General features: G+C 45.7%; 1 protein-coding gene across 1 annotated transcript in view; it reads left to right on the forward strand.

Moving 5' to 3' along the window:
* Positions 1-831: 831 nt before the first annotated feature.
* Positions 832-15860, forward strand: part of NCALD (neurocalcin delta) — a 50218-nt gene continuing 35189 nt past the window's right edge. The window contains exon 1 of the mRNA XM_064647395.1: positions 832-967. The gene's annotated coding sequence lies outside the window, so the exon portion shown is untranslated. The remainder of the gene's footprint in view (positions 968-15860) is intronic.

A 15860-nucleotide genomic window follows, 5' to 3' on the forward strand; every position in this document is an offset into this window, starting at 1 on the left:
GAAAAAAAAGGAAATTTTGAGGAAGGAGTGGATTTTAGCTAGAGTTACAAGGAAATCAGAGACACTGGCGTGATGTCTCTTCCTGTAGAATAAAGCCTCAGAGGTTGGTCAGAACTAGGTGAAAACAGACAGTGCTTTGTCCCTCTTACTGGAATATTTTGCTGGGAACAGCTGGAGAGGCATCATGGGCAGGCTAGCAGAGGGACCAGATGCTGAGGCTCAGGGACATCAGGCCAAGCTGGCCAGGCAGCTCTGGGGGCTGGCCCACAGCCCTGCATGGCTCCTGCTCCACATCACTTCAGCAAGGACCACTGCTGCCTCGCCCCAAATCTGGGCAGAGATGTTGGTGACCAAGAATGTGTCTCTGTGGCTATGAATAAAACTTCAGCTGTGTGTCATTTAGAAAGACCCTAATTTTAGCTAGCCCAGCACAGTGTTGAGCTGCATGTCACTGAGGTGCCCCAGCACACTTGAAGGGTGGCGCTTGTGCCCCTTTGCTTGGGCAAACCAGGTGTATAACGTTTTGTTTTCTGCTGGAGGTTCCAGACGCAGGAGGAAGAGCAAGAGAGAAGCGTTTTCTTACAGGGACAGGGTTAAGAGAGCGTCTGGGATGGGACCAGCCCCCGGCGCAGCCAGCTCCAGCAAGCCTGTGGTGTTTGGGTTGTCCGGGCGCCCGTGATGGCTCCAATGTGCGCGCAGTATGACAGATGACCTATTGAAATAATTTCGGAGCAGTGCTGAGGTTGCCAGGACAACCAGTGCTCCCTGGGCCTGCGCCTGGCCATGTGACGGCCGCCTTGACGTCAGCTGGAGGCTGAGCCTGTGGTCCCGGCCGCGCAGTCAAAGGCTTGTGAGAACCCGGTGGATGCTGGATTCATCCCCGCCGCCGCCACCGCTGCCGCCGCTGCTGATTCTCAGGGGCTGCCAGAGCATGGACTATTAAAAACTTGCATTTCTGCAGTGTGAGGTAACCATTTGCTTTACGTTCTCATCAGGTTTGGATTTTTTTTCCTTTAAAAAAAAAAAAAGAATAGAAAGCAGCTTATCGTCACTGATATTTTTTTCCCTTGTTTGTTTTGGCTGGAAGTTTGCCTTGATGAACAAACCCAGCACTATCAGATAAATGCAAAGCAGCTTCCAGTTACTAATTTTGTGTGCAGACTGCAAAATGGAGTTAAATTTAGATTAATGATCCATGAAAGGAGAATAAAATGATATTGTTCTCATTTGACACTTTAAGAATATAAATGAACACGAGTAATCCTAGGCTAATGCATTCGGGAGTTAAAAGAAATGATATCTAGGTATTATGTTGATTTGGGCATCCCTACAGCTTTTTTATACCTCTGTTGGAACTTGTAGTTTTTTAATGCTGCCCAACTCAGGCTGATTTGTACCCAGTGTATTCAGTGAGGGGAAAGCCAGCAGTCAATGCAGCCAGGAACAGCGTAAAATCCAAGTCTCAAAGTTCCAGCATTTAAATCATCTTTGTTCACACGGAGTCCCTGCTCCCCGCGCGCTCCCCGGGCTTTCTGCCCCTCTCCTGGGGCACGCGGCACTCTTGACTGTATCGTGTTTACAGAGGAAAGGATCAGGAGCTTCCTGAAAAATTATCTGAAATATGCCAAGAGAGCAGCATTGCTGTTACACAGGCTTTTGCCCTTTTTCTCACACGCACACACAAGGCTTGTTTTTTCCCTTTTTTTTTTCTGTTGTGCATTGAGACCAGTTAGAATAGCTAAAAAAAAAAAAGAACCGCAGCATGAGCAGCATGATTTTTCAATCACTGTGGTGATTGAAAAATGAAATGCTATTTGTGTCTTTTTGTAAAAACGAGGGAGTTCAGGTCTGTTTCTGTACTGCGCTTACTTCGAGGTGGCTCTTGTGGGGAAGGAGATCCCAGAGCTCCTGAAGTTTAGTGCCACGGGCTGAGTTTGGGGGGGGAACATATAGATTCATTTTAAGAACAGATTACAGCTGAAGCATCGTGTGCGTTGTTTCCTGGAAAAGTATGTTAGATCGTTCTTATCTTCTCTAATTATATACTCTTGTTCCCTTCCTCCCAAAGTTCAAAGGGTTTATTGATAATGGTAATGATTCTCCAAAGCAGCTGCCTGTCTGAAATGATCATGGAACTACAAAACAATTTAAAACACAGAGCAGAAAAAAATAAAAAAATTCTATTAAATTATACTAATGTTATCAAATGAAGCATAAATAATTTTTTCAGAAAGGCAGCCAAGACAGACATTAAACCTGGAGGCACTTTCTAAGGAAAGTTATGGCTTAATGCTCTGGATTTCACTGCGTTTGACATTCTTAGCAGAGCAACGAGGATAAATGCATCTGAAACCTTTAAATCATTTTACTTGGTGTTATCTCATCAGTTCTTTCCAGTTCAACTCTTGTGCCTAAAACATCACTGTTTTGGGGGGCTGAGATATTAAACATTTTCTTTATTAAATTATTCACCTGATGCCGCTGCACTGACTCCTCATGGGTGACTTTAACCAAGGTTTACAGGAGCCTCACAGCTTTGGTGTGGAGGTGCTATAGCACCCCAAGTACAGCCTTCTCTTAGGGAGTGGGGCTCTCAGTGTCCTTGCCCAGGTGACCCGCCTGGGCTGAGCTGGGCATGGCTTCTCCTCAGCTGGCACAGGGGGCTATGTTTCAGCTGACAGCAGTCCGACCCCTCCACCTGCATGTGAGTTCCCCCAGATTCTGGGCAGCAGGGTGGAGGGGGAGGGCAGGGAAAGGCAGTCAGTGCGACCCACCACCCTCCGAGATCTGCTTGTTCACGACCTTATACTGGCAGAACAAGTCTAGTGAGGGACTGGGGCATGGAGTACGGGGACAGATTTGAGCTGAGCAGCACCTGCCATTCAAGAGAAGTCATTCACTCTCATGCCTGAAGGATTTGCCTCCATGTATAGCTGCAGTCTCCTGCCAGGCTTGACTTGAGTCATCAGTGTGGCAATGATGCTGGGGGTGTGCTGGGGCTTATCCTCATTCATTTAGGCTTGAATGCAGTGTCCTGTAGCATTTGATGCTTTGCAAACACCTGCAAGGGGAAAAATAATTGATGCAACTTTTGCTCAAGAGCTATTAATTAGAAATATTTTTAAAATAGGTTCCTCATCTCCAGATGGAATGGACATATTTTGCTTTAGTGATACTGAGCAAGTCTTCAAAAGATTCTAACTTGACCTGACAGATGAGGATGATAAACTGCTTCACGTTGTAGCAGAAGGGTCCCAGACATGTTGTTCTGGGAGAGTTCTGGGAGACAGTATTACAGGGGAAGCTGGTGAGTGCCAGTGAGGTTGCACAGGGATGCGTCCTGCAGTGCACATGGAGTTGTTGCACCCCATGTACTCCCCGGGCTTTCTGCCCCTCTCCTGAGGCACACGGCACTCTTGACTATATAGTGTTTACAGAGAAAAGGATCAGGAGCTTCCTGAAAAATTATCTGAAATATGCCAAGAGAGCAGCATTGCTGTTACACAGGCTTTTGCCCTTTTATTCACGCGCACACAGAGCGACAGCTCTGTCCCCTCTTGACAACTCTTTGGGGCCTTTGGCATCCCGTCAGTCCAGGAGATGGGGATGGATGAGCTGCAGGCAGGCAGGCAGGCAGCTCACAGACAGCGCCAGAGTCTGCAACTGGAGAAGGCACAGGTCTCTGCTCAGGAGAAGGGCAGGGAAGGGTCTGTGAGAGTCATCCTGGAGCTGCATGCCTCTGCTCAATGATTTCATGCTCTTGTTTCTGCTGGTCAGTGAAAACTTTTGTACCGAACCCTTTTGACAAGCACTGGGATTTTGCCTTGGCAGTGTATAAAGTTGCCAGACAATGTAATGCTAAGCATCCTGCCGTCTGTGTCTTGCCATGGTTTCACTCACCATGAGAAAAGAACAAACAGCCTGTAGGTTCCTTGCAACCACCGAGAGAGGGGAAAGTGGCTGCAGCCCATCCCTTACCTTCTGCCCAACACCACAACTGTGCCACTGCCAGATTGCTCAGACTTGAAATCCTCTGACATAAGGAGAAAAAACATGAGATGCACATGGGCTTGGCGACACTCCACCTTCTTCCAGGGAGGCTAGATTGACCCTCATACTTCCCATCGTCCTTGATGTCATTTGCAAATGTCACCCTGTTTGCACGCACACAAGAAGGGATGATCTCTTCCGACAGTCTCCCTGTCCATGGCGAAGGGTGAGCAGTTCCTGAGGAATCCGGGCACTTCACCTTAGGAGATACCATGGCAAAAACAGCAGGACTGAGATCTCCTCATGTCTCCTCTCACACAACTGGATACAGCAGGGAAATTAAAAACAAATGGGAGCTGTTTATGCATCTCACCTCATAATAATAACACACTCAAGCCTTTACTGTGCTCTGCCTTTATCTGGTTGATGGGCAATGACAATCTAAATTTAGGCTAGAATCATAGTAAAACCTAAAAAAACCTTGCAACGCAGAACAGTTCTTGAATTTTTTCAAACAGAATGTGACTTCTGCTGTCTTTTTAAAGGTTCTAGCCTCTATCTAGGCAATATTCGTCAGGGGAATAAAATCCTCTGGATGGGGGGAATTGTCAGGCAGTGGGAACTGATGTTTCTGTATGGAATTTTAGGATCTTAAATTACTTATTGGTTGGTTACAATTGCTTAAGTTGGTTCCCACTCTGCTACAAATCATTACATTGTGATAATTTAATGCATCAACATTAGCAACAACTAGTTTAAATGACAGCTGAGCAGCAGTAGAGATTTGGCATTTTAACCAACAGTTGCTTTTCCAATTAAACACAGATGCCATGTGTAGGGTAATCTGAATGCAAAATAAAAGTTGACCTGGCTGTTGGTTCCAAGCTAAAGGAACAAAAACCCTAACTCTGGAATGTTTTTGGTAGTCATATTTTAGAAATAATCTTCCATGGTGAGCCAAAATCTAAGCAGACAGTTATAGTCAGATAACAGTTTAAAAAATAGACTATGTTTTGGCTGTACTTTTGCTGCTGTTAAATTTATCTTCTTAAATAGCAGGGAGTATGAGTTGAGGTTTGAGAAACAGTAATTTTGTAATTATTTTATATGGATCGAATTATTCTGTCATCAAATTTGCATTTCAGACAGCATTACAGTATGAAAATATAATTAGAAACTGTAATTCAGGAATTGCTGAATGTGATATTTCCCAGAGGGAGCACTGTCAAGAAGCTGCCCTCACTACAACTTTAGCAAATATTGAAATCCTATAGGTGGAAAATGTGAAGGCTGAGTTGTAAAGTTCCTGTCCCTTCTGTGGTCCCCACACGCTGTCAACTTTCTGCCGAACTTCATTTTTTCATAAGATTCATTTCCACTGAAACATCTAATCATTAAGAGCTGAAGGGCTCAGATCCTGTTCTGCTGAATTTCAGTCTGACTGTGCTGATAGCTGCTGAATTGCTTTCAGCCACAAAATGACACTGAGATAGTGTAAGGATCTGATTTACATGCAGAAAAGCCAAGAAGCTTGTCGTTTGGTCTGAAATGCTGGTTTTAATTTGCCCAGCACCCAGAATTCCCAGGCAATGCCTCTTTTCACAGAAGAGAGCTGAGGATGTGTCTCAGTTTAACTCTGTTTCTCTCCTTTTGTAATTCAAGGTTTTTCAGCATACATGTTCACAGCATTGTGCAAAGTTTTGGCTGTATAAATCTCACTCGTGTCAATCTTTATAGTTTTTACTATTCTTGTTGCAATCTTTGGCTTACCATAGACATAGTAGCTGGAGACAAACATGTCATATCTTTTTTAGTTGGGCTTGTGTTAATAAATCCCATCCACTTTTGTCTGAGACAGACACTTCTTAGGAGAGCATCATCCATGGCCAATTTTTCCCACCACCTTGTTCAGGCATTGGGCAGGTCCCTATGTGGAACTGCGCCTGTGATGCCCAAAGTAAAGCCAACATTGTGAGGAAGCAGAAGCTGAGTGTGGGGCATACTTGATGCTTTGATGCCCCCATACATCTGTCACAGTCCTGCTGAGAGACAGTCGCAGTGCTACACCAGAGGAAATGTCAGGACAGGAAAAGGAGAAGTGTGGACCTGTGAACCCAGGACTGCATGGATAAATGGGCTGGCTGGTGACATGGTTCCTAGTGACTCAGGGACACTGTCACCCACAGTGTGCTCTGAGGATCAAGACCCTTTTCTGTGCCTGCCCAGAGCCCTACACCCACCTGCACTCAGCCCTGTCATTTTTCCAGGGTGCGGGGGAGGACGTCTGTCCCATCGCTCACATTTTGCATGATGCACATCCTGCAAGCCATGTCTGGTATTTGCCATGTGAACACAGGGCAGGAGCTTCAGGGCATCAGTGGAGATGACCATTTCTGTTAGGGAGGATGCAGTAAGCTAGGTTGGCTCTTTAGGGACAAGTAGCACCTGGGGTGCAAGTGCTGGTTTGCAGGTGGGGCATGAGCAGTTCCTGAGCATCACATCCACAGTTTTGCACATTTACTTAGAAACTGCAGAGGAGCAGGAGGAAGTATTTCAACTGGCTTTGTCTGCACGTGGGAGCTGAAAGGCTTTGAGACAGGTTTGTACCTGTCACATTTGTCACAAAGCCTCTTAGCTGTGTGCTGAATTTCATTGTCAAGAGAATGTGGCTTAAGGAGTGGGCCAGAGACAGGCTGTCCAGCCACAGGGGAATAGTGGACCAGGAGGGATGGGACAAAGTGAGAAGGAGAGCCCTTGGCAGGACTAACTGACTGGCTGCTAGCAGGATGCAGCCAGGGCAGGCTACTGTCATTGTTTCTGCACTGCTGTGTCTGCCCATGCAGGGAGCTCTGACAGCACTGCCCCATGTCTCTGGGCATCTGCAGAACAGGCCAGACAAGACTTGTGTGAAACAGAGCTGCCTGAAGGAGTTGGGAGAGTGAAATATGCTTCCTGCGTTAGCAGTGGTGCCCTGTTGTTTAACTGCTGTGTGATGTAACAGTGGCTTACAGGGCTGCTCTCTCTGCTGGGCGCTGGTTCAAAGTAGGGCTGGAGGAATGCTGTACAGTCAACTCTTGTGCAGTAGCTACTGGAGGACAGAGGCTTTGTCTTTAGTAGTTTCATGCTTGTTCTTGTGTTATAGAAGAGATCAGGTTTTGGAGACACCCAAGAATACGCGTACGAAGGTTTTATTAGACAAGCAGACCAGGTGGTTTATAGGCTATCACTTGAGAGAAGACAACTTACAGCTGAAGAAGATCAAAGTTAGTTTCTTTCCTTACCAAATTCCCTTGCTCCTAGAGCAGGCAGATTATGCTTCACATGACCTTTCTGTGTCTCCTCCAGGACTGCAAACACACAATGGATCCAGCTCATTTGAAGTGTCTAACTTCAGCTGAATAACACTCAAAGAGACTTCATCGAGCAATTCAGCCTCAAGAACCTTTAACTCTAAAAAAATATTCTGCTCATGTTGTCTGCGTGTTCCTAATTGCAAATCCAAGATACCAGGGTGAAGCGAGCACAAAGCCGTTGATTATTTCCACAACTGCTGTGTGCTTCCTATCACAACAGTATTCTTTTGTGCAGAATGGCAGCATGATTGCAGACTCCTCTTTAGCCTTACCATCTTAGTGAGCCCAGGTCCAATTAGAGCAATTATATCTCAGCAGAAGCACTATCTGTTGTCCTCTGGACCTGTCTGTCAAGTGTCCTATTCATCGCTGTTTATGGTGTGTGAGGCTTTTCACATAAAGTCGTTGTGACCTGGCTGAAACCGTCCCATCAGAAGGGTAGCCTGCATTTGTGAAGACTTATTTCACAGGCTGATGTGAACAAGAAGAGTACAAAATTACAGCTGACCATGGATAAATCTTCAAGTCTAGCCACGTTTTCCTCTTGCTTGAGCATTATTGCTGATTTGACACAGCACACAGCTTTCACTTTCAATTATTTCACTTCACCCTTCATTTTCAATTACTTTACTGCTAAAAATTGAGAACATTATCAGAATTTGCAGCTCCTCCTTGCTATGTTGGAGGGTTTCCTTAATCAAAATCCACAGTGTGAGTTGCAAGACATGTAATGTTTGATGGCATATGCTATTAAACCACTTACAGCTCTGAGGTCTGTGTGGAACTCTGTGGTCTTTGAGTTATTGAAGAGCTACTGGGTAGTGGGGACTTCTGTTTTGCTTTACTTCTGCTATCAGAGCCTGATGAAGGAGCTGAGTGATTCCTGCCAAGGAAGTCCCCCTTGTCACCGCTAAGGTAAAAGCTGAGAAGCAGAGCTTGGTGAAAGGCAGAAGTGCTGGGACTTGGGAAGGTCAGGGGCAATGCAAAGAGGAACTCTTCTCTTTCTGAACAAAAAACAGATTTTTGTTTTCTCATACTTCTCTTGGAAAGGAAAATCCAGGGAGCAGTGTTTAGCATCTTCTTTCTGAAACAAAATGAACTCTTTTCTGACAATTAAGAAATGAGATTGCCTGTGAAAGAGCAGCCCCTGTCCCTGCTGCTGACTCGATGGCATCCCTGGGAGTTCTGGTCGACATGCACAGCAGTGCTCAAGCAGAAAAGGATCACTTTAAGAACTGAAAACATGAGCTCAGACCTTGGTCATTCTTCCTCCAGCCTCATCAGGGCAGTGGCTCCACCACATTTGTTTCTCATTTTACCTCTGTTCTGCTAGGTTTTAGCCCACAAGGGAAAGTGTCTGGTTTGTTTTGTCAGGAGGAACTGCAGAACCACCTGCATTGGTGGTCCAGATGTCACCTATGCCTCCCCTTGGCACAGGGTGCTGCAGGCAGGAGAGTCATGCCAGCTCTGACCAGGGCTGCAAAGAGACCTTACAGATCTGGTCACACTGGTGGCAAGAATAAATGAGAGCTGATGAAACAGCAATATAACATGCTCCACACCAGCTCCGTGGGAATCTTGGTGAATTTATTAAAGATAAGTTTATACCATTTACCTGGATCTGCAGCCTTGGCAGATTCAGTTTCTTTTCTTGCAGCGATGGCCTTTTCTCTGAGAAGCAGGGGCAGTGAGCTACAGTGCTCACCATGGACACATAATGCATGTGATGGTTCAGTTGGGAAAATACAATTCTTTCAGAGGTGACAAAAGGTGACAGAAACAGGGTGACTGCTTGCCTCACTTTTTCTCTTTTTGTTAGACACTGGGACCCTTGCAGAAACCCCCATCTCTATTCAAACAAAGCGTCTGATTGGAAATTGGAGTGTATTTCACTATTAGTTCACCATGTGCCAGTTATTAGCAGGCTGTGGTGTTGTTCCTGTACTGACAGCCTGTAGTAGAACAGACCTTTCCTGCGTGCTGCTCCCCCCATGCTTGCGGATGGCACTCCAAGCAGGGTGGTGGAGAGGCAGCTGGGAGATAAGGGGTTAAAACAAGCCACGGTTCCAATCTGAGACATTTTCAAAAATAGCAGCTTTTCTTTTGTTTGCTGAATTCCCCATGCTTTTACATTGCTGTTCCCATTATTCATCTCTTTCCCAAAATAACATTTTTAAGCAGAGGAATGGCTTGAGTGGGGAGAGGAGGAGATCTGCAGCCTGAGCGGGACAGCTGCATGCTCCTGTGTCTGCAATGAGGGATATTTCAATCTTTCAGGCAATTTTGCTTCCTCAGTGGCAAGCCCAGTAATTCCTTCCTGACAGGTCTCAGTGGTGGTTCTTGGGGGCAAGCTTCAGGCTCGCACAGCTTGAAGCTGCCCTTGCAGAGAAAACGGGAAGCCTGAACACATCCGAATGGATTCAAGCTACAGGGGGATATGCTTATGGCCAGCAAGGTGGGAAGGTGTCTTTCAGGAAGCATGCTCATGCTGTCCAGCATTTTTGTAGCTCAACTTGACCAGAAGCACTTCTTCCTGGTGGATACTCCTTTGAAGGAGAAGGAAGGGGTGCTTTTGGGAAAATAAGCCCAAGGCAGCATGGCCCCAGGACCTGTGATGCAGGCAGATCTCACTGAGCCAAGATGCAGCTCCAGCCCTTGAAGCACCTTGTGTGTCCCATTCTTGAATGCTGGCCTGGGGAAGCAGCTGTTCTGGAGGGGCTCCCTGACAGCATGCACCAGGGCTGCCCGGGGACACCCCTCACTCATCCCTCACAGTCAGGCGTGCAGCCAAACACAAATACCATGAGCTCCAGAAACGGGTGCCAGCAACCTTCCCCTGGGGTTATAGGGAGAGATGGTAGAAAAGAAGCCCTGAGAGGAATTAAAAATTAAATGCTCATGGCAGCAGCTTGCTGTCACCACATCCCAGCAGTTCATCTTCACCGTGGCTGGCCAGACGCCCAAGCAATGAGGAGGAGCAGAGGAGTGTCCCATTCTCACTGCCCTCACTGGAGATCATCCAGCTCTCCTGAGGCCTTTATGGGTGGATGAGGATGAGCTGCCCCTGGCACTGGCTGCATGTACACAGGACCCACTAGAGCCGGCAGCACATGCCTCTTTGTGGAAATCCCCAGAGCCATAGTGAAAGGCCAGCAGGAGGTGGCCAGACCCAGATGAGTCACATGCCTATTGGAGAGATGCTGCTGTCCAAGTATGGGGTGGTGGAGAGCTGAACCACAGCCCCTTCTCTGGTCTAAGATCAAGAATAACCCCAGCAACAGGCTTGCTTAGTGCAGGTGGAAGCTGAGCCCATAGGGGCTGGGATTTGGGGTGCAAGGGTCAAGCCTACCAAGGTTGGTATTTGGGTGTACAAGGACTGAGCCCCATGGGGGCATTTGGCCCTCCTTGGCATTCAGTCCAGCTCCTTGGTGTGCAAATGCCCTGAAATCACTTCAGAGCCACAGCAAGCCCATAACTGAGCCCAAGGCCACTTGCTGACCATGTCCCAAATGATTGGGCCTTGAATCTAGTTCATAATCCCCTCTCCATATCCCCCACTAGGTGAGAGTTTGCTTCCCCCAAGCCTTGGTATTTCTTGATTTGGCATTAACATTCAAGTAGGTGACAAGCTATCCAGTTTCCTGAGATAATGGCTGTGTCTGTACTGCGGCTGCTGGCTGTGTCCATACTGCATGACAAAGGGAGCAACCCCAGCACCAAGAGCTCAGTACTTGAAACTGCTCTCTGTCTGGAGTGGTCTCTATCCATTTAGCTCTCAACCAATTCATATCCTCCCAGCTTGCGGCACTGGGCCTCTTCCATGGGGCAAATGGCACATGGTCACTCTTAAGGAGGGTGCAGAGTTCAACAGCATGGGTGAGGGAACTTCTGTTCCAGTTGGTCCTCCATGCTGAGAAAGGCACCGAAATGCATTTACTTTGTAGTCACATCATCATCATCATCATCATGGCTGGGCTTCACAAATGAGGATTTGGGGAGGGCTCTACCCACGTTTGTTACAGGCACGTTGGTGGCTAAAAAGGCCAATACAAGACAGGCACGTCCAGTTGCAAAAGGCACAGCAATATATATCCTTAGTAGATATATTCTACAAGGCACAATTCTTTCTGCATTGTCTTTTCTCCTCGAGACTGATCCTGTGTGCTTTCTCAAAAGCATCAGCTGCATTATAGATAGTGTGTCTCCAGACCTCCCGATTGGAGCCAGAGTATGTTGTAGTAAATGTTATCATGCATAACTGGGTGGGAATCTTGGAAGGAAAAAAAAAAGAGAATCCTGGGAGAAAAAAAAAGAGCCTTAAGAACAGCAAAGTGTTTTTTCTGAAGCGCAGGTCTAGGTAGAGCTCATGAGCTTCAAGCTCTCACCACAGCCACCAGCAGGAAATCAGCCCACTGGAGCATGAGAAAAAGACTGGCAGCTCTAGTCTGTCAAACAAAGCAGTGGGGCTCTAATAGGAACAAAGTAGAGGAAGCGAGGAATCTGGCTGGAAGGAAGGATAAAGAAAAACCTTTGATCTACAGAGAAACAGACTCTTTACTCATCTGTCTGTACAGAGAGACATTATCATGTACACAGCTGACCTGACTCTTTAAAGAGTGTGGGTTTGATGCTGATTTCATGTTGCATCTTGGTACACACACTTCCCCCTGTATGGTTCAGTTTTAATCCTTTTCTAGTTTACAATCCATTTAATTTTAAGATGTGAAAATTGCAGAGGTCTGTATCCAGTACTACACCTCTTCTGCTCTGCAGTTTCTCCAGAATGAGTAAATTATTATCATCTGTATTAACCTTCTCAATGAGAGACCAACATGATCCACTTTTCTAATGCTCTATCACACCTAATATCTATTTTCCAAACCCACCATTGCCTGAAGTGAGCATTGTGCACTGCACGACACCCCTCCCAGCTTCCTGGGGGCCTGCCCAGTCCCCCAGCCCCATGTGCAGCACTGTCTCTGCCACACAGCACTGCCAGGTATTTCATGTTTCCCTCTGCAAAGAGGGAAGTGGTGTCCACGTGTTCTCTTCATAAAACTTCAGGGTTGAAAGAGGTTAAAAGCAAAGGAGATTTCTGACTGCAGTTTTCTTCCAGTACTTCTGGTTTTGTTGAAATCAACATTTATGGTGTTGACCTTGGAGCATAACATCAGTAGGATTTGAGAGCCAGGGGAGCATTTGCCTATCTCCTTGCCTGCAGCTTTTCAGGTAGGTTTGTTTGTTTTAATTACTTCCTCTGTTAGACATGGAGTGTTTTCCACTTTCCCTGGGTTTCCCAGTCAGGTCTGGCTGCCCAAGCCTCTGTCCTGGTGCAGCAGCCTCCTGTCTTTGTGGCCATCATATGGCCGGTGGGATGGGACGTGCCTTCCACCTTCCTATGTGCTGGAAATGCAGCTAATTTATCAGATGCCAAGCAGAGTTAGGCTATGTCACTTGGTAGATGGGAAAATCTATCAGTCTGGGACTATTTAGGCAAGGGGCCTCATTTAAACCACTCCACGGACTCACTTGTCACCACAGGCAAATCACTTAGTGTCAGTGGCTGTCCTGGTCCGATGAATGAGACCAACTACCCTGTCTTGGCAGGTGTTTTCATGGAAGCCGTTGCATGGAACTCTGATATTATTTGCAGATTTACATCACAGTCCTGCAGAGCATGAGCATATTGGCTGGAAACTTTTGAACAGCGGGGTTTAGCAAGGCAGGATCCCAGCTTTTAGTGAAGCAGGACTTGGGCATGACTGTGTGAAAGGATAAGGTTTTCCCCTTTCACTTGCAAACAGGAGCTGCTCATATTGCTCCGCATAATACAGGGGATTTAGGAAGACTAGCATTAAGACATTTTTTCAGAGTCATTGAATATGTTTTAATCCTTATTAGCCTTGAGCAATTGGCTCCCAGTGAACTCATGGAAGGATAGGTATAATTAAAGATCTGTCTTGCACAGCCTGCTGTGCATTTACAGCTCCACAACTGCTCTTGGTAGTGAAACAGAAATATGTCTCTAAAAAGAAAGCTAACAACAGGAAATATTTCTTTCACAAATATGAACACAAGTGTTTCTTCCAAGAATCAGCAGATAAAAGCAAAAACGTTCTTAAATTTCTAGTTCCACTAAGCACCTGGCTCCAATCTACAATTCCTTGACTTTGTTAATTTTTTAACTCAAATGTGATCCTATTTAAGACACTGTTGTTTCTCTGATAATAAAAGTCTATTCAACCATCTGCGTGTTTCATCAGTGTTTGCATTTCTTGTTCTGTGTCATATTTTACATTTTTCTTCAATCTTTCAACTGAAGAATCAGGGTTGTCCAAATTGCTGATGCTGAACAGGACGTAACTCCCTACTCCTTGCTATTTAAAGTTGGGTACCTAACTCTGCTGGCAGGTAATTTTGGTCAAGATTTCACAGGGTGCTAAATTTGTCTGCACAGACAATACAGTGAGTGTTTTTTCTCCCAGCCATTGCTGAGATCCCCCACCAAATCCATTGCAGAGGTTTATGATTGCTGCCTCTCAGGTGTCTGGCACAAATGGAAGTGGCGCCATTGTGGGACATGCTCATTACTTCAGGCATTGGCCTTGAGAAGTGCTGGGTAATAGAATAGTTTGTCATGTCTGTTTAAGCACATTATTCCTGAAACTGCTCCTCCTCCAATCAATAAAAGACTTCATAAAATTGTATAAACGTATTAAGAAAAATGTGATTTACTCAAGGAATCCTTATTGCATTTCATTATAAACTACTGAATCTAATATACAAAGAAGATCACTTTAATTATAAGTGAACAAAAGAAAGATCTACTCTTATGTTCCCACTAGGCAACTATCAGCAGGATGCACTTTCTCCATCTAATGTGGTTACATAAAGTAATTAGATTTGGTAGTTCTAATGGGAACAGCAGTTAACTATATTACACCCACGAGAAATTGATGTTAGGTGGATTTGTTAGGTACTGTGGTATCTGTTCTCAGGAGTTTTTTCTTGCGCTGGGGAAACTCATGAGATAGCCAAAGGTAGGCAGAGAGTTCAGATGATGGGCTGCTGATCTCCCCATCTCATCTTTAATCAGTTTCACTGCACTCAGTGCTACCCTCTGGAAGTTCATCAGGTAGCAGAGAACTGTGTTGGTCCTCTTCGCTTGCAGACCCATGAATGGCTTGTTTTTGTTTTACAAAGTGAAGTGCCTTGGTGCCATTCACTGTTGTTTTGTACTTTACTAGTATTTCACCAGAATGAGTATATCATCCTGGGCAGATAATTTTCAGAGGAAGAAAAAGGAAAGCTCAGTCCAAGGTGGCATCCTAGGACAAGAGCTCCCTGCCACTGTGTTCTTCCCTGTTAAGTGAATGTCTGACAACTGAGTGAAGGTTTGATAAGCAGAGGGATTCCTCCATGTCTGTCATGGTGTGGCTTGGGAGGGAGCATGAGGCAACATGGTGCCTTCCCAGTGTCACAACTGAGACAGTCCTGGGCATGCCCTGGGGCAGAAGGATGGCTGTTGGGAGGTTTAAGTGCCTACAGCCTCTGTGCCCTGGTAGGGTCAAGAAGTATGTGATGAAAGCCTGTTCTGTGCTATTTCCCTGTGAGTCTCTGCCAACCCAGGAACCTTCAAAACTGACCTCAACTGGTTTGGGAACACAGGACCAGCTGATACAAAAAGCCAAATAGATGAAAAAATTGTTTCCTCCCTCTTCCTGTGCATCAGTTCAGTCAACACTGAAATGCAACTGTCAGCTAGTAATCTTTGTGGTGAGAAGTCTTCAGATGAAAAAACAATATATGATATTAATAAGTTATTATGTTCCCTAGAGGAAACAAAGGGATCACAATAAGGAAGTAAAACTTTGTAGAAAGCATGAATTACTCTACTCCATCAATACCGAATAGAGATCAGGCACATAACTCCCTTTCAGAGAAAATTAAAAACTTGCTATTTCATGATTTGGACAACATAGTCTGCTAATCCTCTTGGCTTCAAGGTTAAGCCCAACCAGCTGTGAATTTTATTGAGGTTACTACTAAATCTTAATTTCAATTAAATTTTTTGCAGTAATCATATTGCTGCTCTCAGTTCTGTCTGATGCTTGAGCTGACAGAGCTGGCCAGTTTTCCTGACCTGTCTGCTGTATTCTGGTACTCGTTCCTCTGCTTGCATAAACCTCCTCTCATAGTCGTGCCACTGCCCTTGACTGATGTGTGGTGGTGGGTGATTACATACTGCAGACAAGACAGAGATATCGCAAACATATTTACTTAATGTCACTGCCTTTGGCTCTCCTTTGTGCCAGAAAGACTCTGCCCACTGTAAGAACCACGCTGGTTTTTTTTGGTTCCAGAAGAAGGCAGGACAGTAGGAGACCTCCTGACTCCTCCAGGCCACTGCAGGTATCTGTGTCATATAGACCCTACTTGTGGATTTTTCAAATTGCATTTTCACATGAGCTAGTCTGTTTGTCTTGTGATCTTGGAAGAAGGCTGTTCCACAGACTA

The sequence above is a fragment of the Pseudopipra pipra genome, chromosome 1 (genome assembly GCF_036250125.1).
Source record: "Pseudopipra pipra isolate bDixPip1 chromosome 1, bDixPip1.hap1, whole genome shotgun sequence".
NCBI classification, from domain to species: Eukaryota; Metazoa; Chordata; class Aves; order Passeriformes; family Pipridae; genus Pseudopipra; species Pseudopipra pipra.